This window comes from Micrasema longulum, unplaced genomic scaffold, assembly GCF_059751315.1.
Source record: "Micrasema longulum isolate JH-2025_06_02 unplaced genomic scaffold, ASM5975131v1 h1tg000494l, whole genome shotgun sequence".
NCBI classification, from domain to species: domain Eukaryota; kingdom Metazoa; phylum Arthropoda; class Insecta; order Trichoptera; family Brachycentridae; genus Micrasema; species Micrasema longulum.
This window is the reverse complement of record NW_028277691.1, coordinates 65,552-91,371: the sequence shown is the minus strand read 5'-3', so window position 1 is coordinate 91,371 and position 25,820 is coordinate 65,552. Positions and strand designations below refer to the sequence as shown.

Genomic DNA, 25,820 nt, shown 5'->3' with positions numbered 1-25,820 from the left:
TTTTTTTACTGCTTATTGCTTTATATATAATGGTTCGAAATTTCTTGAAGAACTTTATCTTATATTTATTTTTGTGATTTTTGACAAAATACTTTTTGCCTTTTTGCTTATGACGGCAGTACTGTGTCCGGACAGTTGAAAAATTCTATTTGTGAAATAAAACCAGAAACCTGGAGTGTTTTCAACTCGGTGGCTACTCTAGTAAAAATAAAATCAATCAGAGTGTAGAAAAGTCTGCCTCGCAGTGTGTTGGAGCGTTCGCCTACCATGCTTATGGTGCTGGGTTCGTTTCCTGATAAGCTAGACATGAAATATTTGTTTATAAGGCGGTTTTACACTGCGATATTTGACTGTCCCTGGACTAACACCTGAATCTGACCATTTGATGATAATGCTTATTATTTATTTACTAAGATAGTTTGTAACTTCTTAAGAAATTACATAGTTTATATAAATCAACGCTATTTCATCATTTTAAAGATGGTGAACGGTAATTTACATTTGTTAAATTAAAGTGCTTTCTATATTTACTTTTGTACTATTTTATTGTATACCATATTTACGCGAATACTTCATTTTAAAATTATTTTAATTGTTATTATTATCACTATTTTTTTTAATTTTTTTTTGAGATATGAAAAACATTTTAATAGCACTTTGAATATAATATCTATTTTGTATTTTATATATATTTTATACCTCTTTAAAAATGAAAAATAAAACATTTCTTTTTAAAATTTTATGGGCACATTGCTTAAATTGTTAATTTTTAAAATTATTTTTACAATAAATATCTAAGCATGTTCTTTATATGAAACTGCTGTGAAATATAGTATTAATGTAACATAATTTTTTTTTTATTTTTTTTGTGTTTCATATTTTATTGAATTGTTTATATTATACTGAAAATGTATTTTTGTAAGATAAAAAAAGGAACTGCGTGCTGTGTATATTAATAAATAATATTCGTAACATTTTACGTTAAATATCAAAATTTATCAAGAATATATTTTACAAAAATAATGTAAAATATTTCAAGACTTTTCATGTATTGTATATTATTTTCTTATTAACTTGTTAAAACTGCAAGTGCGCAGATATATGCACTCTGGCGGGCTTATTGCTAAGAGCAAAATCTTATAGTCAAACCTAAGAACAGACATAAAAAAAATTCTCCTCATTACATACAAAATTTATTTATTAATTTATTTCTTCAGATAGCAACTACGTTTTCTCCATATTGCCAATGACAGTTCAAGAGTCCTGTGAGTGCCCAAACTTTTATAGAGGTTTTGCATCTCTGTTAAAATATCTATCAATCTTGACAAACAAATCGAAATAGTTTAATTAACAGTTGTAGTTTATGGCATTTCAATAGGTACCCGAAAATTGGATCTTACACACTTAAAATTAAATATTTTTGTTATAAAAATAATAATAAAAAATTTGGAAACCCCTCGTGGACAAAATGATTTGTACAATAAAATCAGAATACTAAGAGTGTAATGATAATCTGTCGGTGCATGTCTGCGCTCTAGTAGGGTACTCTACAGTCCACAGTCCACAGTCCACAGTGGAGAAGAGAGTAGAGTGGACATCGGTCTGGCTGATAGCGGCGCAAGGTTTACTGTGCACTTCACTTCCGGCTACTGGTATCGGGGTACCGGGGTACCGGGGTACCGAGGTACCGGGTAGTGAAATAGGGTAAAGTAGCTGCCAGCTACTCTACTGCCGTATGGCAGCTGACATGTGAGGCAGTTACTGCTATTTTTACTCAATTTTATTGACATTGGTTTCGTCAATAAAGGATCTTGGCATTACTTTAGATAGCTAACTCCCCCAGCGTGAACACATTGATAATTTTGTCAACAAATCTCTCGAACTTCTTGGTTTTATCAATAGAAATGACGACGGACTTCAAAAATATTAATACCATACAAACTCTTCAGTTCTCACTTGTTCAACCCTAACTAAAATATGCTTCTCCAAATTGGTCTCCATTCTATAGTACTCATATTGACTATATCGAGTCCGTCCAACACCGTCCCAAGAAAAGTGGCGCAGTTGCTCGGATTGCGAAGGAGTAATTATTCCTATTTTAAAATATAGCAATATCTTAATCTGTCTTTATTGGAGAAACGTAGAACTGAGACAGACCTTATATGCATTTTCAAAATACTTCATGCTATAAGTGATGTCCCATCTCTGTTGCAATCAATTTCTTTTCATGTTCCCAACCATCTCACCTGAAGTCAAAGTCTGCAATGTAAAGCCAATCGTTTTTCTTTTTTGTACTCCTGAAGTTGTAACTGTCTCCAAAAATAGATTTTCATTCTCGTTATTTATAATTTAGTCCTGTTGGTCTTCATTCATACTTAACATGGATTCTAACATTTGTAATGATGCAATTTGAGTTCGGCACATAGTTTACATCTGTTGGCTGGAACGCCTGGAACACCCCTCCCGCGTGTAAAGTTCCGTTTAGATTTCCGTTGCGAAAACATAAACGGATGTCAAAAAGCGTGCAGAACTTCCGCAGTTCCAGAAGCAGAGGTAGGAGGTTCAAACCCAACTCTACCCCAACTTGATTTCCATTTTCCAAAATAAAGTTATTTGCAACTCCTTGAAAATAGCCACTCAAATTGAAATATTTGGGTAAATCATAAGATATTTGCTGAAAATTCTTTTTTGTAAAAAATATATAAAAAAACACAAATATATTATATTATCGAATAAAGAGGCGTCAATTTTATTCGAAAGTCAACCGGGCAGCGTCAAAACTTATTACCGCATTTCTTCAGTGGGCCTTGAACGTAGATCCCGTTTATACATAACCTAGAGTGCATACCTATATCATCATCATCATATCCCCGACCGCACCTATGGTAGTAGAGGAAAATTGTATTCGAATTCCAATTGCAGCATACGCTTTAGGTTGCATGATAGACAAACGCGACAACTACTACACTACGATTATCTCCAATCGATTTGATGTTTCAGGATTTTTCCCAAGAGCAGTCATTGATTCGAAAACGCTCTTCCAGGGTTCTGGTTCTATTTTAAATACATCATTGTATTCTTCAACCGCTCGGACAAGGAATATACCTACTGAATTATTATAAAACAATGTGAAACAAATAGTATTAGAAACAACGCAAATGATTAGTAAGGGGGTGGTACTTACTGTTAATAAATAAATAAGGATGTAGTGGATGTGCGTATGACTGGTTCCTTGTGTAGGGTTCTGAAACAAAAACCATGAAAATATTAGACACTGTTTTCATGGAGAACAATTTTAAATTATTATTTATTTATTTTATTTTATTTGTTTATTTTACAAAAGCAAACAGTCGACAATGATATAATAACATAAAAAAGATACAATTTAAAGACAGACGTGCGAAGTTTCTAAATAAAAATCATACATTTTAAATTGTAGTACAACAAAAGGGTGTGTCTGTGTGTATTTGTACGAGAGTAGGTGTAGAGGTGTGTTTGTGTGTATTTGTATGGGAGCAAGTGTTTAGGTGTGTTTAAGCGAGAGCATCATTAAGTAGCAAGTGGGAGCGTATCGCAGCTAAAAAGAATGAGTCTTAATTTATTTTTTAATTTTTAAATAAATTATGGGGCATGTTAAATATATCAACAGATGAAAAAAAACCATTATAGTTTGAGCAAGAACGATAGAGGAAAGAGTGTTGTGCATAGTTAGTGCTACAGACTGGCAGATGGAATAAATACTTATTTCTTGTCACATTAAGATTAATTTTGGAAATTAGGTTAAAAGAGTCTACTTTATTATTTGATAATTTATATAAATATCATAATTCGGATATAGTGCGTCTGTTTTCAAGGGTAAAAAATCCATTTTGTTTAGCAGATTGGCTGTAAGTGCTGTATTATTTTTAATATGTAGTTAAATATTAAAATAAATGGTCCCCAGGAGGTTTAATGACCTTTACAGCGATTTGGACATGTAAAAAATACCGATAACGTACTAATTTAGTTCATCTAAAATCGACGCCAAAAATTTTATGCTTTCTTCACACAATGCCCAATAATTATTATAACAGTACGATAAAAATTAAATAATATAATTGTTTGTAAGGTATGGAAAATGAAATAATATTAATAGATTAAATTCTAGTTTTATTTTTTAAATATATACAAGAGTGTACATTATAAGTATGATAATGTCCTAACAAGACGAAACGCGTCACAACACTCTCGCATACATTTAAAAAAACAAAAGTAGAATTTAATCCAATATTATTTTATTCTGGATACCTTACAAACAATTCATTGTTGGCCTTTATTTTGGATATCTTAGAAACAGTTCCTTGCCGGCCTCGTGGTGTAATGGCCAACGCGTTTGCCTACCATGCGAGAGGTCTCGGGTTTGATTCCCGACATGGTTGATATAAAATATTTATCTAAAAGGATGTTTTCACATTAGAATATTTCATAGTCCCTGGACTGGTACCTGAAGCGTAAGACTAATCATCTTACCTTCATGTAAAAAAAAATGTTCAAGATAAGCTACGATTGGAGTACCAACGTAGTGTCCTATGCACCATAGGGCGCGGAAAGGGAATGATGATGTACAAATAATTAATAATTTATAATTAAAATGAATACATACAATATTTATAGGTCCTATTTTAATTATGGTTAATTTATTTTAAAAGCAAAAAATTATAATAAATATTTTTAAAATACGTTTAAATATTATTATGTTATAAATATTTTTAAGTTCAATGTGAATTTGGTAACTACTAAAATAATATTTAATGAGTCGCCGAAAGAGATCAGCAGCTCAATCACAATGGTTGCAATTGTCGGTAATTACCGACGTCATAAAAATTTCCTATGGATAAGTGATGGTTGAGGACTTCGTGATATAAATCTGTGATAAGCACCAGAGATGCTGGGTTAATCGCATCGTTTCGTGAGATGGCGATGATTTTCATTGTAAACAAACATACACAGACGTGGCGAAATATGTAGTGTCACAAGGAAGCGTATCATTTTAAAAATAAAAATATTTTATCCATAAGAAGTATTAATTAAGGAATGTTAAAAAGTTGTAAAAATTAATTTTGTACGCCAACTATTTATATAAAATATAATACATTACAAAATGTGCAATGCTCTTTCGTGTCGACTCAAATACACGTGTATTAAATTAGATTTAAGTACAAGTACAAACATCTTTAGAGTTGAATGGTCAATTAGTGGGTAATAAATAAACAAACAAATAAAGCACGAGATGAATGATGAGATGGTGGAAAATGAGGTCAGAATGAAGATTTGTGTTCGGGCCAAGTTTCTGGCTGTCTCTAGCACAAGCGCTATCCAGAGTACGCACAGATCCTTAACATTTTTACATTTCGTGGAGTTAAAAGCCTCTAGGGAAATAGTGCTTCCCGTTTCCACTTCCCATATTCCCGTGGTTCGCCGACTGGGCATGGTGCCAAGTTAATAAAAATATTAGAATAAGAACTACATTTTTTCTCCATCCGAATTTACGAATCCGAGATTTGTTTACGTAAAATTACAAATTAGGTCAAGCATGCTTTGATTTCTTTTAAGGGAGTCAGAACGGAATCATCGGATACGTCTTATTCAAATATTGACGGCCCGTATGAAAGTTATTCACAAAAAAGTTTAAGCGTGAACAAATGTCCAGTTGATAGATTATGAAATGATAATGAAATATGAAATTAACTGAGCTCGATTCATGTACTTACATAGTCCAGAATATGTATATTTATTTATTTTATTCAGGAAACATACAGTACGGTAACATCGTTTTATATTTTACACAGACTTAACTCTAATGGACCAGTGAAGTCCGTATTATATAATAATTATATGTAAGGTTATTAATGAAAGTACAAAAAAGAGAAGGAAAAAAAACATAAATGGAAGTTGTTTAAAAATTAAAATTAAAGTAAAAAAAGTTATTTGTAAGTTAGTAGTTAGTATTTACAAATGGAAATAATATTTAAAAAAAAATTAAATTATACCTGTATAACTGTCGAATTATATACGACATTATTTATTTTATTTATTATTATATTTTTTTGTTTTTTTTTTTTACAATATACTAACATGAGAGGTAAAACAGAGTATTTAAAAAAAAAGAATTACAAAGCAATAAAAAACATATTAATAGTAAGAAGAGAAAACGAAAAAATTCCACAAAGGCATGGCCTGTTCGTAGGTATACAATAAATGTTTATGAATGTTTTGCTCCTATAATAAATAGACAGGTATAATATAAGAAAGAGAAAAGAAAATATTATATATATAGATTAAAAAATATAGTACATGCAATACAAAAATTAAATTAAATAAAAATAAGTACTTGACATGTAAAATTGCAATAAAATATAGCATCATGGATACAAAAATACCTGTAAATATTGCTTTGAAAATAATAAGGCGAATTGGAATAATATTAACATTTCCAGCAAAGTCAATGGCGCAATTAAATTAAAATAAAAAGCTTTTTCTTTATTGTTTATATCTTGATAGCGATCTCGATATTTGACTCCGGTTGACCGGGGTTAGGATAAACGGAGTTCTAGTGTACTTAGATGATTCCCGATAAAAGAATTCCAAAAATACCGTTAAATTACTTTCAACTTTGAGTGGCCACTTTGCCCCGTTCTCAAATCAACATTATTTCCTTTCGAAATTTCCTTAGAAGTTTTAAAGGCATGGACATAATGTCATTTTCATAAGGTAAAAGAAGAAATTCGATACCACAGGTTTGTCAAATTGAATGTTTATCGAAGATTTAAAAAATCGATTAGACATAAATAATACTTGTTAAGACTAGATTAAACAAAAAAACGAGCATAAAACAACAAATATACCCGAGTTGAATGTTCGTACTCAGAGTAGAGAATATTAGATTGTAACAAAACTCGAGTAGGGATAATTTATATGATCAAAATCAAACAAAAATATTCAATGTGTCAGTTTTTCATTCGCGATAGTAATTAAATATATTTCTCGTGAGGCAGGTTATTTTATAGTTGAAAAACTACGCTTAAAGCAGTATAATAACCTCCACCCTCAGGGGAAGTAGATAACGGTAGGGAATGGGGAAGGCCGCGGCCGGTGGCAAATACGCTACGTCCGATAAATTGCCAATTCAAAACCGATAGCAGCGGCGAACAAATGGTTTAGCCGTAACCCCGATTTATCTGGGGTGAATTACGGGGAGCCTCCGGTAATTAGGGCCCGGGATCACGGTGCAGTACCACCTCCGCCCTCCGCCGTCGGTCCGCGAGGATGCTCGCCAGAGCGCCGCCGCCGCGGCGCGGCTCGGCATCGGAAGGCGGGACGTTAGCCATTTACAGAGGATCGAGCTGCTGCCGACTCGAACAACAAAAAACACAGTTTGATGAATAAATTTCTCGCGCGTAAGGTAATATAGATACGATCGGCAGCGGTTGTTCGTCGGATCCAATCAGTATGTTTAATTTATTTAGCGCAAAATGTGCAAAACTCCGTTATAACAAAAAAGCCGATTGCATTTGGGACAAATGTAATTAACGAGCACGCATTTTGCGTTCGTAACTAGTCAACAATACGGGAGAGTGAGTTCGGCAAGGGAGAGGCGCTACTAGAGGTGTACCGTAGGTGTAGACTAACGATGGCCTTATTCAGAGCGGGCCTAGACTGAAGTAACCGAGAAGGGGTTGCAAACTGAAAAGCGTCGCAGTTGAGTGAAAAGACTTCACCAAAGGCTGTAAAAGCGCATCGTCAAAAACAAAATGCATTCTAAAGTAAAAGCCCTCGACACTTTTCTTACCCCGTTCTGCCGCCGCGGCTGCATCAGTCACCGCACTTGCCGCCTCCGTCCCCCGTCGCCCCTGCCCTTACTGGGCTCGTGTCCTATTCGCACCACACGGGGGAGCGAACAATGGAGCGGGAGATAAATATTCAACCGGTGCTTATTACAAAATGAAGAGCGTTCACCAAATAACAGCCTCTTCAAAATGCTATTTTGGAGTTTTCTGCTGGGAACGCGGGTTTACCGTTCAAACTTTAACATGTTTATATAGAGCCATCGGTGAGTACTTTTTTATATGCATCGGAACTTTTCTAAAGTCGCGATACAATGGCGTTTACAGTACTTAATTTGAACAAACACAAACTATTTTATTACTCTAAACAGCTACAAAGAAATTGCTAGAGCCTTAATTGCAAATAATCTTTATTATAAAATCCAACTGCGCCTATTCAACAAACTTCACTTTTTAAATATTTTTTATTTATTTTATTTTATTAGGTAATTCAACAAAGATACATACTAGAAAACATACAATTTAAAAGCATTCGTCGAAATAATTTAACATGCATATATATCTTCAATTATAGAATTACACAAAATAGATTTATACGTTAAGTTGTAATACATACTTTTAATATTTTTGTTTATACAGGATACAATGCAATAAAAAATAAGTTGTACGTATGTACTTATTGATTAAGATTTATTCCTAAGAGATTTATACATATCTTTCATAAAATATTTATGTAATTTTGCTTAAAAGAATAAAAATGGGCAGCTGATCTGGGGTTACTAAGTGTGGATCCGTTGGCGAAAAGATTTTTAAAGACTTACTAAATTTCTATACTTTTTTACTTTTTTTTCACATGTTCCATTTCATTATTATTGTAATATTACTTATTTTATTTTACAAGTAGAAAAATGCGGGAATGACTTTACATAGATACCTACGCTTGAAATTATTTTTGGCTTTTTTTTTTTTTTTTTTCATTTTATTGATAAGTATGGGTATTACATACATTTAACAAAAAAAAATAGTTTTACAATTCATATTCTACTGTTAATGATAATATTTTTAACATCTTTTGTAAGGGTCGTCTAAGTTTGTCTGGTAGTTTATTGTACAATTTCAGTTACTGGTTTATTAGTCTCGACTGTCCTTGTCTCGTTATAGAAGATATTTTTCTGATATTCTCGTATTGTATCCATGTTTTTTTTTAATTTATTTAAAGTTTTAGTTCTTCGTCTACAATTACATCAGTGGCTAATTTATGAATAAATTTTAAGGATTCTAGTTTAAAGAGTTCAGTTACGTTTAATTGCTTAGTTTGTTTAAAGAGTTCTTTAGTTGCTGTTAGATAGGAGAGGTCATATACTGACGTTAATATTTTATTTTGCTGTCTTTTAAGGCTGCTTATGTCATTTTAATTTCTTGTTCCCCATAGTAGTTGCACATAACATATTTTAGTTTTTACATAAGCTTCATACGTTCGAATTTTTTTCCGTTTTTGATTTTTTTTTAAAAAGATTCGATAATGTCGCCACTTCGCAAATTAAATTGTTGATGTGAATTGTCCAAGTCAATTGTCTGTCTTTTGTTAGTCCTAAGTATTCAACATGTTCAATTTCAGTTAGTCGATCATCATTTATGTATTTACTATATAAAGAAAAATATAATTGGCCAATAATTTTGGTTTGTTTGTATGTTTTGTTATAATGGCTGTTGTTTTTTATTTAAATAAGTAAAATAAAAATATATTTGAACACAGTACGATCTTACGCGTAATTTTCTTTATTTATTTAATCATACAAATATATATATATACTACAATAAAATAATAATAACGTATCCCAAACTCACGATATAAAAGTATTTCAGTCGGATTAAATGAGGCCAAGAAAGTGAGGCGGAAACGACCAAAGCGCTGATTCTGTAATGCGGAAGGAGTCCCTTTATGCGCGGTACTATAAGTCGGTGTTAGAGGACTAGTCACCTGTATCCCTCCCCGGCTCCGGGGAGGTGGTGAAGGTTGCGGGGAGGAATGTCTTTTGACAGCGCGAGAAATGAATGCGTCACTTTAGGTACTCCACAATGGCGTCTTGTATAATGGCGGATATTAATCGCGGACTCGAGTCGGGGCGGAACCGTCGGCAGGACAATACCGATCGTACATACTGGACTGGTCTTCCCTCTGTGACTCTATAGGCGGAAGTGCTCTTATTCATTAGGATATTAGACGTTTCGCTGACGCAGCGCCGGGGCCGGGGGAGGGGATGGACCGGACCGGACACCGAGCGTGCGATGGAACAACCGACAAAACAAAGGACTGCCGATAAAGAACGCGACTTTATTCACGCATCACTCTAAGATACCATTTCGTTACTTCGTTTGTATCTACTATCTATATACGAGAAATAGCAAAGCCGGTTGGTGGCGGGTGAAGACATCGATAGAAAAGCATTTTACGAAATATAAAAGCAGCGTGCTTATACGGCCTTCCCAGTCTTTCTCGAAGCTTTTTTTTGCTGGTTTGATGTTGAGATATGATCTAGTAAAGGTAAAAATATTTGAAGAGAGGGAGTGAGTAAATCGGCAACTACCTTGTGTCTCGGTTGCATGTGAGAATTAAACACGACTTTTACGAGTAGTTCCTTAAGTATAAACAGGAAACGTGGCGAGAGCTTCTGCCTGCATCCTGCGTCCTGCTACCTGCATGCAAAATGCACATCATTGTGATAAAAAAATATTGTCATTATAATTCTACATTGACGATGATTTACTTTGCCTAAATAAAATAAATTTATTTAAAAGAGTGAATACAAATTTACAGCTTTTATAAAACATTTTATTTTAGATATAAGTACTGAAAGGATAAAAAGTATGCCCCGATAAGCTGTTTCGATTTATTATTTATGCGAGCGTAGCTATTGCTTTTTATAGTGTAATGAAGTGCAAGTTAGGTTTAAAAATGTATTTTTAAAAAATAACTTGAATTGCCATTTTTTCAAATACAAATAAAAATAAATCTTCGTCGCTGTGTACAGGAGCGCGGTTTACTTATTACCACTGTGGGATATTACCTGCACCTACTGATCATCATTGCCAAATTATGGCATAATGTTGGGTCAATTTCATATTGGCTTGATATTGGAGAATCGGAGGGTCGGTAGTCGGCAGGTTGCGAGCCAGAGTGGGAGAGTAGTTTACTACGGTGCGCGGCCGTAGGCATCGGTCGGTTCACCACCTCACCACAACGAAGCCGCCGCGGTCTGGCTGCGGATAATGCTAGACTCATTTTACTATTAAACCATACCAATATCCCTCAAATTCTGCAGATTGCGTACCACCATTCTCTCATAACTCGACTAGTTTCTCTGCGGCAAATTTCCGATGCAGCGCGGAGCAGTTTACTATCGGCATCGGTGTTGTGCGGACGATCGTTTTAACTATTGAAAATTACCCAATCACGACAACCTTTTCTCATCGTGCCACCAAAACCTTTGTATTCAAGGAGGTACCATAATCAAATTAAATAAGATAATAATATATGACGTACACATCATACGGTCAATAAAAAAACCGCTTTACTAGAATAGAGAAGCTGTTATTCAATACAGAGGAATGAAACTAAAAGAAGATGAACGATATCTAAGCAATAAGAATCAGACACAATCCTACTATAAAACGATCGTTTGTTTTGTATTGATGTTCACAATTTAAAAAAAAACTCACGTCGATCGGTTTCCGAAGCGACATATCTTTTAACTAAGTGAATTTCGATTGAAACGAAGGTATTATGTCTTAGTACAACACCAATTCTACGATATATGTAATTTTATACACTATGGAATATATAATAACAAATTTTAGCAATAGTGTTTTAATGTTTTAGATATATATAAATTGTAAGTAGCTTTGTGGTCCCGAAATAGTTCGTATTTCAATATTTGATTACCACAACCACAAATGAAAGTACCAACTGCGGCCTAATGGTATTTGACGGGCAATATTTGTTTCGGCCAATTAAATGAGTATATCGAGGAGTCTAATTCTAAATTAGCGCTAATTCAAAACCAATTAACCGTCCATATTCGTGGATATAAAAGCGAGCACTCACTTACGTAAATTGTAATTTTCGTTTAATGAAAAACACGAATTAGGAGCACGATTTTGAATAAAAAATGTTAAATGCGAATAACAGCTCCAGCAAAAGCGTAGGTATAAGTAACTTAACCCAAAAAGAAAGCAATTACAAGATTGTAACTACGCAGAGAGGTAAGAGCGCAGACACTATATAATACATTATGCACAGTAGGTACAACAAACGCTATTCTCTCTGTACGCCATGCCACGATGCCATGCGCCACTCCAATTGATTAAACCTGTTTGCGTTGATTCGAGAATTACCTTACCTGTGTGTAGTGTAGGAGCGTATTTAAAAATAATTATGCTAGCGCTCGCATGCCACGAACTTAACAAGACTGACTACTTAAGTAGACCATCGATTTGCAATTAGGGGACTTTCCGTACTACGGTGGGCTCGATGTAATATGTAAGGGTGCGGGGCTCGCGGTTGTCAACTTTTTAGCAGGCATAATCGAGGGATTTTCGTTTTCAATAGTTCCACCGTCTAATCGTGGATCCAGGTAATTGCGGGTATTATTTCTCTGTTCCGAATCGATTCTTTATGTTAAGGAGCCCGTCGAAGCGAGTAAAGTTTAAAGATGTTTTCTTTCGTTCTAGTGTAAAGCGTATGAGTGCACGCGAAGCGAGGCAGCGAGGATAAGACCCGCGACACTCGATACTGAATATAGAGCGTGTGCCAAAATACCGCTTCCTCCCGAGTGTCCGAGTGCCTGACTCCTAGATTATTCGCATCATCAGCTATAAAGCTCGAAGCGCGCGTGTGGCTGGACCGCTATAATATGGCGATACATATCGGTGTAAAGAGTGGCGTACACGCTTGTGTGACGATAATAATATATTTAAGTGTAGCCACACACGAAAAGGCAAACAGAAGGTGCGCTAGTATCGGATGACGTTTGTTTAGTTTAGTGTGTAATATCTACTCGCGCTCGCATGTCCCACCGTCCCACCGTCCCACGCCCCTTGTCTATGCCTCCGCGGAGGCGACCTATACCTATTCGTAGAAATTATAGATAAAACCCAATAATTCAGTTGTTACGATACTCGTATCTCATACTGCAACGAGACGTTTGTAGGTCTTTTCGACTAATCCCCTCTCCGGCGACAGCTCGGGTAACAGTAACGGCTACTACGGACACAGACTACAGACCGAGTAACATCGTACTAAATTATCTCTTACGAATTGAAAGTATTAACAATGAACGTTTTGGGTACGGCTCGTAGGAGTACCTTTCCGTGTTCGGAGTAGGAGTTGATTCATCGGAGCAGACGAATAATTCAAGGTAAAAAACCCGCTAGACAAAACAAACTGAGGGAAAAAATCAGTCGACACGTGTTAGCGCGGAACACAGATACACAAATATTCGAGACGCAGGTACTAATAAATGACTGGGTATGTTTCGGTAAGCGCAATCCGCGTGCACTCGCCACGCGAGATTGTGTGAGAGAGAATGTTATCATTTATCAGTATATCAGTATATCAGTACCGAGTGCCAGAGTTTACATGTATGTGTTTATTCAGGTTTCAATTTTTGTTTAAAAATCCGACCAGATGTTGAGATGGGACAAGTATAGAATGATGACGTGACGGCCGTAGGATGAATAACACAATATGTTTATTCGATGTAAAATATATTCCGTAAATCCGAGATTAACGAATTGCACACATGTCCCACAGCCGCAGACGCAAGACAGCAGATAAGTTATAGGTACAGGTGCTACATAACTCAGGATAATCCGCGTCCTGTGAATCATTATTTTAAAAAATTGTGAATTTTACAAGGTGCTAAAAGCAAGTACAAAGTACTAAAAGCAAGTACAAGGTACTAAAAGCAAGTACAAGGTACTAAAAGCAAGTACAAGGCACTAAAAGCAAGTACAAGGTACTAAAAGCAAGTACAAAGTACTAAAAGCAAGTACAAGGTACTAAAAGCAAGTACAAGGTACTAAAAGCAAGTACAAATTACTAAAAGCAAGTACTAAGTGATTTAAAAAATTATATTAATCATATGCTTTTTTTTACCGAATAATGTTTATAGAATAGCAATACCCGCCAAATACACTATATGTTGAAAATATTCAAATTAGGTTCAGTGATTGGATCCAAATATTGTAATAATATTAGTTACAGGTAAAATCTCTAACTTTATGAAACTCAAAAAAATATATGGTAAAAAATGAGGAATGTGCGTGATCACTAGTATAAAAATATCACCATTATCATTTCCCTATCCACACCGAGTGGTGGATGCCACACGAACCGCAGCGTGTCGATCGTTTTTGTTACATGCAGGTAATATGATCAGTCCCAAGCTCCAGGTGCCAGTCCAGGGGCTATGTCATGTCGCATGTCGACCATGCCGGGAATCGAACCCGTGACCTCTTGTATAGTAGGCGGATGCGCTGGCCGCATATAAGACCGCAAGACGGACTTATAATATTATTGAAATATAAGTAAACTGAATAAAAAAGATTAAAAAAATTAAAAATAGGTATTGATAAATATTGAAATAAAATAAATAATTTGAATAGTAAAAACATGAAGTTAGCAAGGTACTTTGAATACATCAATATTAATATATTGATGACATAACTTTTTAATAATTAATTAACCGAATAGTTTCGGCAAATTTAGTTGCCTTCTTCAGGGTTAGTAAAAACTAACATAATATAAAATTTACACAGTGGGTGTGTCTATGGATGATGAGAGGGGGTAGAAACTGGGGGTTTATGTGTGGATTTAGGGAGAGGGAACATATTTAAAATAGGACTATTGGTTAAATTTATTTGATTATTAATAACATTTTCTTGTTTTTCACAACCTTCCTTTATATTTTAAAGTTATCGAATGTACTTCTTTTTTTGTTTATGTGTAAATTTTGCCGAAACTAGTTGGTTATTAAATTATAAAAAAATAATGTGGTACATAAAGAATAACAAAGTTATTGCAATGTAATATATTGAATAATAATGTTCCGCAGTGTTAGTGCTTCAAACAAAAACAAAAAAATACATGTCATTATCATACATAAATATAATAAAGAACGACCAATTCTAAACTATTAGCCATTAAAACAACACTTCAATAATTGACTTCTTATGTACGATTGTTAGGTATCGGCAGAGAGGCACACATCCAACTTACACTGGGCTAGGTGGCCTTGGCTGAGGTCTCGGGTACGGTTTCAGATTGGGTTGACGCACGTTGTAGGCAGAAGGCAGCTATTCAATTAGTATTCCGTTCATTATGATGTTAATAATAGGTTGTTCGAAGAAAGATGAATAGTATTTTAAGCAATCCAAGTTGGGACGAAAATTTATTATATTGAATATTTTAAACGAGAGTCTATCTATAATGTAAATAAATATTAACTCCTGTGTGGTTGTGGTGCAACACGAGTCTATGTATGATACAAGACTTGATATATCTATCTTATTAATTCAAATGATGAAATTGTATTTTTTGTAATCCTTAAATGGACACTTTTACATTGGATTTGGAAAGTAAAAAAGTATGCATATATATGCTGGATTTTAATACACAAACATTTTACCCTTAGATGCGAAGAATAATTTGACGAATGGAAGTGATGCCAATACCATAATAAATCTGTTTTACTGTATATAAAAAAACACGAGAATATAACGTATAACGAGGAAGACAGCTCTGTGGAAGCAGTTCTAACAAACCAATACCTGTTTATTTTTCGTATATTGTGACTGTTTTATGACAAATTTACCACTTAAATCGGTTGACACAATGATATTATAATATTAATCTCCGAAATATAACTCTTTTATGCTGAAATTATGGCAAAAAACTGCTTTTAAGGTTATTTCAAAGAACTTTATTCGAATTACTGTGCGAGTAGTGGGAAAATATTTTACCTATGTTATTAGTACCGAGTGACTGCTTCCCTAATCAAAAGCCTCACCGCACGCCCATAATATAATGTTAAGTAATCAATTTTCAATGATTTATAAAAGTAATAATATATTTTAGGCCAGTTATATAAAAATATATATAACTGGCCTAAAATATATCTAAAAAAAGTAAGAGAGATATAACAAGTCTTGTATTGTACATCAGCAGACTCGTGTAGCATCATAGCCAAACAGGAGTTATAAGTGGTCACTGACCGAAGTTTCGGTTTCGGTTTCGGCCAGTTAAACGAGTTTCGCCCGCGGTTTCGGCTAGAAATTTACCGAAACTTCGACTCAGTCGAAATCTGCGGACTGATTTTGTGATTTGTTAATTATAGTTAGTAGTTCTAAGACCTTTCATATTTATATTTTTGTAATTCTTTTATAATTAATAAGTTTAAGTTCCTATAGCGTACATTGAATAACTGTTACATTTAAGCTATATGTGTAACATAACAAAGAGCCAAAAAGCGCAAAATAAATCAATTTTATTTAGTTTTGAATTTTATTCAACACTTATTTTAATGAACACGTGAGGTTTAACTTTTAACTTATTTAAATACATTTCCTTTGCGGTCTCGGCCGAAACTAGACCAGAGGCTAAAAATTCGGTTTCGGCTGTTTCGGTCGGTCACCAGTTATAAGTACACTACTTTGTTCAAAATAAACGTATTAAAATACAATAAAGGTACACAAAAAACATTTCATCCATTTCATAACCATATCTATCTTCCATATATATTTTAATTTCCTTTCAAACGGAGGCTCTGTTGTACACAATAAATGGTGACACGTATTCAAAAACACAATTTTTGCAATGATTTCTTCCTGTGTTTGCTTTCATATGTTCACACCGCGATACTCTTACTGCTTTGTTTGACTCTAATAAGACATAGGGATAGTAATTTAAAATTACGAAATCTAAAGGTTTAAAATTTGTAAAGGTCTTGGGATGTATTGAGCTTTTTTACTGATTGGTCATTTTATTATTTTGCGCACCTGCCAGGCGCGTCGGTGTCTATAATTAGACAAATAATAAATTGTCAGTAGGGAAACTGACAAAAAATTATAATGTTTTTTTAAAACTTTTAGATGGTTTTGGGTACTTTTCTTACGTTTGTAAATATAATTAAATCATAGAATTTATTAAGATGATTTTACGCTGCAATATTTGACTGTCCATAGACAGGCACCTGCAGCGTAAGACTGATCACCTTACCTTCCTGTTACAGATAATCGAGATACGCTGAGTTTGGTGTTCCAATGCAGTGCCCTATGCACCATCGCGTGAGGACAGGGGTTTGACGATGACGAGACTCCTCATTTCTTATGTTCAAATAAATGAAACAATTTTTCATTTTTTATCAAAACCTCCCGGGATATGGATAATCTTTCATTATCTTTACATAAGTACCTAACAAGCGTAGGCAAAATTATACGATATAAATTATTTTTTTTTGCATGGAAATAAGCAATTTTTGTTATTGGTATGTGTGACTTGATATCTTTAACAGTGAACGAAGTAGTTTTATATTATATATAAAAATGTGATAAGACTATAATAAAACTCAAGATAAAAAACATTTCTGGATATATCATACGTGTTATTAAATATTATTTATATGCGTAGGTTAGGTACTTGAACACGAAGCATAATGGTGCATAATATTTGTTTATATTATAGCACCCAGAGCCGATACATAAAGTTGAGTCATATTAATGATAAATTCAACATATCTGATTGAGATAATACCTACCTAGCTTAGCAAAAAATAGTAACATTTCTAAAAAATGAAATAAAATCTTGGAAACACTGATTATGTGTTCATTTGTATGAAGCATCTTGTTTAGTTGATATCACAAAGTAATTAAATATATGAACTGATAAATTATTTGCGGGTTGGTGTTAGCACATGACTTGCATATGACAACTGACGCACCAATCTAGGTATCATTCCTCTTTCCGTTAACCAAATTATGCGTATTTCAATCATCTGTTACATTAGGTTTGGTGATCTATCTTACGCTTCGGGTTCCAGTCCGGGAACAAAGAAATATTGCAGTTAAAACGACCTTTAAAATCAATATTACTCTCCACCCTGTCGGTAATCAATTCCGGGGCCAAAATAATGGACGGCGAACATGCCAACCACTACACAACGAGACAGACTTTCAGCCGATCGATTTCCTTACGGAGATTTTTATCTGAGAACAGCGATCGAGTCGAAAACATTCGTCCAGGGTACCACAGTATAAATATTAGTAAAAATAATAGTACCTAGGTATATTGAGAAAAAATATTTAAAAGTGTAATTTACATCGACGTTTTAGACATTTAGGCACACCGCCCTGTGTAGTGCGGAAACATAAAAAAATACAAAAATAAAATAAACAAAAATACTTAACTTTTTGACTAACGCTAAATCAAATTATGTGATTAATATGACTCAATCCATTACATTAATATTACATTGTTATGCGTCATATAATTAGGAACTGGGTACTTATTATTATCACAAGAAAAAAAAAACGTGTAATCAAGTGCTCTTTTAATATTTGAGTTTTTAAATAACATAATATTAAATAAAAGAGCTATCATGATTCATAATAAAAATAATAAAAAATAAGATGAAACTTTTACTTTGATATTTAGGTACTTTTAGTGAAAAACTATTTTCGTAATACTGAATTATTAAAAATAGGGGTTTGAACCCGGGCACTCATGCACGTCCGCGTTAGATCATGCGACGGATTTAAAGTTGAAAAATTTACCTTACTTGTTTATAAAAACAAAATTAATTAAAATGCTCATTTGAAAAGACTGAAAATTAAGCAAATAACAAAGTTGAATAAAACATTTGTATTATATCTACAACGTTGCAAAATGGATGCATTAACAAAATATAAAGGTTCCTAACCAAACAGGTTTCAAATGCACAATCTTTAAAATTGTACTCAGTAAAAACTGAAAGTAATTTGCGGTTTCGTACGTTTACCTTGGATGCTTTTACTAGTAATCCAAGGATAAACTTGCTTTATACAAACCAAAGCTTTAAAAAAATATTTCATTTATCAATTACAATTATTTTACCGATTACACCACGATAATTTTGAAATGTAATTATAAATAACTTCGAGTATTTGAGAGAAATAGTTGTGTAATTATCATTTCGCAGTTTAAACAATACACTTTGATTTATAACAATGCAAATTCGGATATAATTCATTTTAAGAACTATAATATATGATGGATATCTATGTAGATACATAGAAACGTATCGATTACGAGTGAAATCCATTGAAATTTATCATCCAATAAACATAAAGCTTTTAAGAACCCCCTGTCTCCTATTGGCTAAGCTCGAAGTAAACATAATAAGAAACTGAAAATGCAAACCGCTTTTTGTGTGTGCGAATGTTAAAACGTTGTCGATCAAATATTTAGTTTTTAGAGAAACAAAAATATTTAAAGGAAAATGTTAAAATTTCCAGTACGATACCAGTTAGAAACATAATGGTTTTAAATTTGTAAAATAATAAATATACCGAGTCAGTGACTTGGGTGTTTTATTTTGGCTTATTGCTGTGTCCGGTTTAACATTGTACGGCGATTGTAATTAATTTATACAATTAAAATTAGAGTTCCCGCACGAATCGTTCCAAATGACTGCAATTCACGTGTTTTTTCAATTTCAGAATAAATCGTGGTTGAGATTTTGATTTAAAAAATACAATCTTTTACGTGAAAACTTTAATAATTCACACTGTAGTTGGAAAAATTGATATTTTCGGCGACATTTCCCATGCGAACGCGAGCCTCGCCCGCGGCTAGCGAACAAGGCGCGCGATGTGAGGTTATGTTCGATCTGCTAATATAAATACTGCAAATTTACCTCTGTTAGAAGAATTCCTGGGTTAAATATACACTTACACCACACTGACTGCCTTTATAGTTCACAAAGAGGATATTTTTAGCGGCAAACTGGGCTTGCATCACAGAAATAACAAAATAAAACAGAAAACATTGAAAGCGGACAAGAAGCGACACGGAACAGCGAGCTAAGGCAGCAGCTGACTGCGTGTAACACTCGCTAAGTTTCGACGGTCGTCATTAGGGACGTTTATTTTTAAATGAGAAATATAATATTGCGCGTATTTTTTCTTTAAATGCGTACTGCAAAAATTGAAGAATGTAAATAATGTGTCATTTTAAACTAGCTAAAATATTTCGATGTTTTTATTTCATAATCGTAAGATGTGACGTTCGTGTGAAGTAAGCGCTTCGGAGAAGTGGGCGCGCGCCGCACGCTGCCCTCCAGCGGCCACATTAGGAATTATCGATTCTCCAGTCAATGCTGCCACAATGCCGGCTAATCTAATTGGTTTACCGTGTTCTTTTACGACTTTCAATTTTAGCGCTCTTTGCGCAGTGCATCCAACTTATAAACCTGCATGGAAAATTTTTGGTAATTTTCTTTTCGAAGCAGGTACTCGATAAAAATACGTTCGTCGCAACTTTAGAGTGACTGGGTAACAATTACGAACACAACGTATTTAGAAAATTATACTCGGGGATTTAAAATATTTATACCAAACAATAATTGTAACAGAATTATATTAAAATATTTGTTATAATATTAAGTATCTATAATTAACTTCCGTTTTATTATATACACAAATATATATATATATATATATATATATTTCAGAAATAATAAATGAGTATCATTATTATAAGAATTTAAGTACGGGGTATAAAATTTTTATAAAGTTTTAGATTTATTTAAATTTTTTAATAAGTTTGTCTATGAATAATTTTTAAATATTCATTTTTTCGGCGTTTTACCATTAGGTAACTAAAAAATTTAATTTAAATTTGTTGCAACAGAGAGGGAAAACATTTTTGAGAAGTTAAAATCGAAGTTTAGCATTTACAGGGCTTATGACCTGTCCCGGCTGGTTTAGAGGCCACTTTACTAACACATTAAAAACTTATTTAAACATGTCTAGCAAAGTTAATTGCATATTTAAATTAATATTAAAAACATCTCTTTTATTTTTTATTTCCTGATAACGATCCTGGAGACTGGATGACTGGAGGTCGGATAAACGGAGTTCTATTGTATTATGTATCTTATACTTGTAATTTTTACCTAGATTTGTAGGATCTTCGTGGATAGCATATGCTCCAACTAAGGAGTGGACATGGAATTATGATGATGATGTACGAAATAAAACATTTTGATATTATAAATACAGAGGTAGGTAAAGTTTAAATGTAAAGTACATAGACTACGTAGGTATTGAAATTTGTGTATCTAACTGTAAATTTTTTATTTTTTTTAATGGGTATTATTAAATTTAGCTTTGAATGATATATACAACAATTTTAAAGTGGTTGTATCTATGTACCAAGTACTTAGTACATACAGAGTGTATAAAAATAGTCCTTTCCTTAGTTAAAAAAAAAAAAAAATGATTGTTTACCTAGGCGGAATTCTGTTTATATTTTTTTGTGTTCAAACTGTTCCTTATTATGATTTGTTATATTTGTTTCATTGAAATACTATGTTTAAATAAATTCTTTATTTTTTACAATAATTTTCTCTTAAATTTCTAGGTTTATATAAAACATTTTGTTTTCCTTATTGCTCCCCTGCGTTTATTTTTTGAAATTGTTAAAGTTTATTATTATTTTAAGATTATGTTTGTTATTATTTTGATTTTTTTTGTTGTTATTTCTCTAGTCTCTCTTTTCTGTTAAATTGGCGCTATCAGGCATTGGTGGGTTTTTTTCTGTTAGTGCCTATTCCAATTTATGTTGGATTGTAAATTTAGTTATATGTTTATTATTACATTTATTATTTTGTGTTATTATTGTATATATTTTTGTTGTCTTTTGTTTGTATCTATATTGTTATTTCTTTCTGTTTGTGTTGTTCTTATGTTTATTGTAAATTAATGTAACTTGTTTTTGTTCGATGTAATCATGTTTCGGTAGAGGGCCCTAATAAAGGAAAAAAAAACCTAAGCGGAATGAATGTTGGTTATTATAGGGATCATTGTAACAAGGCAACGACAGGTAATAAATGCTTAGCTTTGCATATTACTGTACCTTAGAATTTATTTGTCTATGTTAGGCTATAACTTTATGTCTACTAAGGGGGAAAATGCATTAGTTGTCTATAAATAATATCATATACACTAATACACATAGGCACACATCTACACTTACTCTCATACAAATACACATAAACACACTCTTTTGTTGTAACACAATTCAATAATATGTATGAGTCTTATTTAGAAACTTTGCTGGTCTTTATTTACGCTGTATTTTTTTAATGTTATTATATCATTGTCAACTGTTTGTTTTTTTAAAAATAAATAAAGATTCAAGCATTATTCAAACGTACATCTTACAATCATCCGTACAATATTCTTTTCTTAATTAGAAGTAGTTTTATTTTAATAAAATGTAGGTATGTACAAATATGTGAATGTAAATGCCCACTGGGCGTAAATGTTAATGAATAAATAAATGCGAACATATTCAAAGTAAAACAAATACTGATAATTATTGCAACAGAGAGGAAAAACAATTTAGATTATTAATTTACTGTCAAAGTTTTTTAATTTATTTTAAAAATACAATGTTTTTACTTTCATTGAATAAACCGTTCCGATTCTCGTCGATACGGCATCGCGTCCCCCTACATAGTACATACTTTTCTTTCATTGGGTTAGTGAAGAATGAAAAGACGAGTCGATAAAAACAAAGAGAAAAAATAGTAATGTGCTGGCACCGCTAATCGCATTATTCGCATTTCGTCTGATCCCGAGGTCTGCACTTCCGATTGAGCGTCTAATTACTCGGATTCCAGGCTTCGATTACAAACGAATGGTATGAGATTGACCCATGCCGGTCGATAAAATCAACTCGAGTTTGTGACCAATGAAGGACTGTTTGAATATTTTATTTAGTGTCTACGTTGGTTGGAAAGTACAAATCTCGCTACTAAGATATTTCGTACAGATAAAAATGAAAAATTATTAAAAATAAAAAACGCGTTTTACTTATTATTAAAACAGTTTTATGATTGAATTTTTTGCTGTAGTTTGTTTGTTTCATCATGTCCAAATTCAACACAGAAAAATCGTTAAAAAATAAAAAGATTTATGTATTAAAAAAAATATTGTTCAAGTACAAAAATAATTATAACTAAAATCCTGTTCCACTAGGAAACGTTAGGCCATATTAGAAAAACTTAGTCACATAAATGATTATAATGTTCATATCCTCGGAGTCAATTTCGATACCAATGGTGGCGTTTTGAACGCTCACGTTCATTCACAAGTGTGTATATATTATACAATGTATATCTATCGAGATATGGGAGTTTAATTATAGGCAGAATAGAGAATATAATATACTGCGTTAAATAACATTTTAAACCAGCCCATGATAGGTGTAAAGCGTAAAAATCTTTATATTGTCTTTCTCAAATAACCTAAACAGTTTAATTAATATTTTTGTTCTTATTATTTATATTTAATATAATATTGAAAAACTAACTAAAAAAAAAATTTAAAAAAGGAAACAAAATGCCGAAAACTCTCAAAGTGGAACGGATGGTCTGTTGATGCCTGTCAATAGTCCGGCTTCTCCTGAATGAGTTTCCTGTGGTTTCCTCTCTTATGAAAAAAATCGAAGACGTTCCTTAGCAAGGCCACAGCTGACTATCCCGCCAAGTCCTCACACAATAGTGGAACCAGTTAAAAAGAGCATATCTATTGCGGTAAATGTAAGCATTGTATATAATAAGCAACTCCCATTTTAAAAAAAGGAAATTGAAATGTACCTAACTGCCATTTTTAGACTAACGTAAATATCACAGTTTGAAAATATGAATCAATTTAAGATAAAGCTGAGATCGAACCTCAGATCTCTGATTCGTGACTCTGCGACACAAGATAACTACCCGGTTACTTCGACTTTTTCTCTTTAAGTTTTTTATTGAGAAAGTATTTGGATCATTATTATCAATCAGGTAAGTCTTCATAAGACTAGCTTTATTTTCGATTTCCTTTTATAAAACGTCCAGTCCTTTTTTATCTAAAACATGTGGTTCATTAAAAAATTACAATAATTATTGAAAATATCCACAAATATCGCTAAATTTCTTATCGTTTTATCGCAATATGGGTCCGAGATCCATCACACTTCCATTACTCTGCGTTGACTTGCGACCGGGAGACATGTACGAGTAATGTATCGGTAAAGCGCTCTCGACGGCTGACAGATATTCTTTACTCTCTAATACTAGTATTCTAATCGGGGTCACGATACTTTAAATAACACAAGTGTCTTTCAAAGTCGCAATTTCAAACATCGGTATGTTTAATTGCTTTTAGTAGTCATACACACAATGTGACATCGAATAATAGCATTTTAGACATTAGATAAATGTACTTGATTGGTGCTTTTTAATAAATTACAACTTCAAGCGCAAAAAGATATGCGCTTTAGCAGGCTTAAAGCGTTGTCTTCCAGCCAACCAAAAAGCTGACTCATAACAAAAAATCAAAAGGTCAAAATTAGTGCTTATATTTAAAAAATAAATATAAATAATTATTTTAGAATTATAGCTGTTTTTTGGTGGACAAATATTGCTTGTTTATATAGACTTATCAAATTAATTAATAAATACTTTTGTTATACACATTACATGAAAAATAATCTGGGATCAAGAAATGAGTTTAAAAGGAGCCAGGAAGAGGATCCACGAAAGAAAATGAGTATAAAAAAACAGTAGTTTCTTGAAAGTGGAGAAAAAAAATACATTTTTTATGAAGAGGTAGTTCGTTCCAAAGTCTCTCACCTTAAACGGAAAAGGAATTGATGAAGGATGGTGTGCTAAGATGAGGAATGAAAAGTGTTCTCGCCAGAGAAGAGCGAAGTGACAGACAATAATCAGAAAGGTTAATGAAATTTTCACAAGGATATTACGTAATTCTGTTTTCATGTTTTATGTCTTGCTAAAACCCTGTTTGCAAAGCTCAGGTTAAAATTGTGCAGCTCGAGTAACGCTAGGACTGTTTCATAGTTTTATGAACTGGTGTATTGTAATACCTGTGTCCAGTAGGATGAAGAATACAGTTACGTGGGTGAGAAATAGAAGGCGGAAACTGTTGATGCATTATTTAACGAACATCAACATTAATGAGAGATTTTAATAATTCGTTTTGTTTGGATAGGAATTACTTACGTTTCATAAAATTTGTGTTATTTTTCATCTGCAGCAGTTGATTTCTGTGTAATCCAGATTTGAACAATATTTTATTTTTTAATATATTTTCACTTCCCCAAGAAGGTGTCCGAGTTGTAGTCATACATTACATATAGAGGTAATCGGAGGCAGAGCAAACACAATACACGATTATGAGGTTTCAGTACATAATAATACAACTAACTATTTATAAGGTTTCATTTTACAGGTTACAAGTAATATGGTACTCAACACAACTCGGGTGTGATACTTGCTTGTGAATAGCCATAATCAACGAAGCGTAAGATTCTATCATACCGAAGATTTGTTATTGATGAACCTAAAATTTTGTAGGTACAGGTATCATATTATATTCTTCATCAGTAGGGGTGATTCCATAAAATTAAACCGAACATATTGTTTTTTATCTCCTGATATGATTTCGTTTTATTTTGCATTTATTTGGGTAAATAACAAGAATTTTTACATATATGAAATGCACATACAATATAAGAACAAAATAAACTAAAATTGTAAAAAAATATATTTACATTTTAATAATATTATGCTTATCAATTTTTTTTTCTAGAAATCAAAAATTTAGAATAAAAATTTACTATATTGGAGTATATTGAAAAAAAACAAAAAAAAAGAAAAATTTAAAAAATTG

At 32.9% G+C, this 25,820-nt stretch overlaps 1 protein-coding gene across 8 annotated transcripts in view; it reads right to left on the bottom strand.

Annotated features, from left to right (window-relative positions):
* The window catches only part of LOC148281123 (uncharacterized), a 249,292-nt gene that overhangs the window by 208,467 nt on the left and 15,005 nt on the right, over positions 1-25,820 (bottom strand). For 6 of the 8 annotated variants that reach the window (XR_015822422.1, XR_015822424.1, XR_015822425.1 and 3 more), the window contains exons 1-2: positions 19,775-19,958; positions 3,185-3,244 (exon numbers count right to left, since the gene is read on the bottom strand). The gene's annotated coding sequence lies outside the window, so the exon portion shown is untranslated. Of the gene's footprint in view, positions 1-3,184; positions 3,245-19,774; positions 19,961-25,820 lie in introns of those variants that run through there. The other 2 variants (XM_088227214.1, XR_015822423.1) reach the window with 2 other exon arrangements.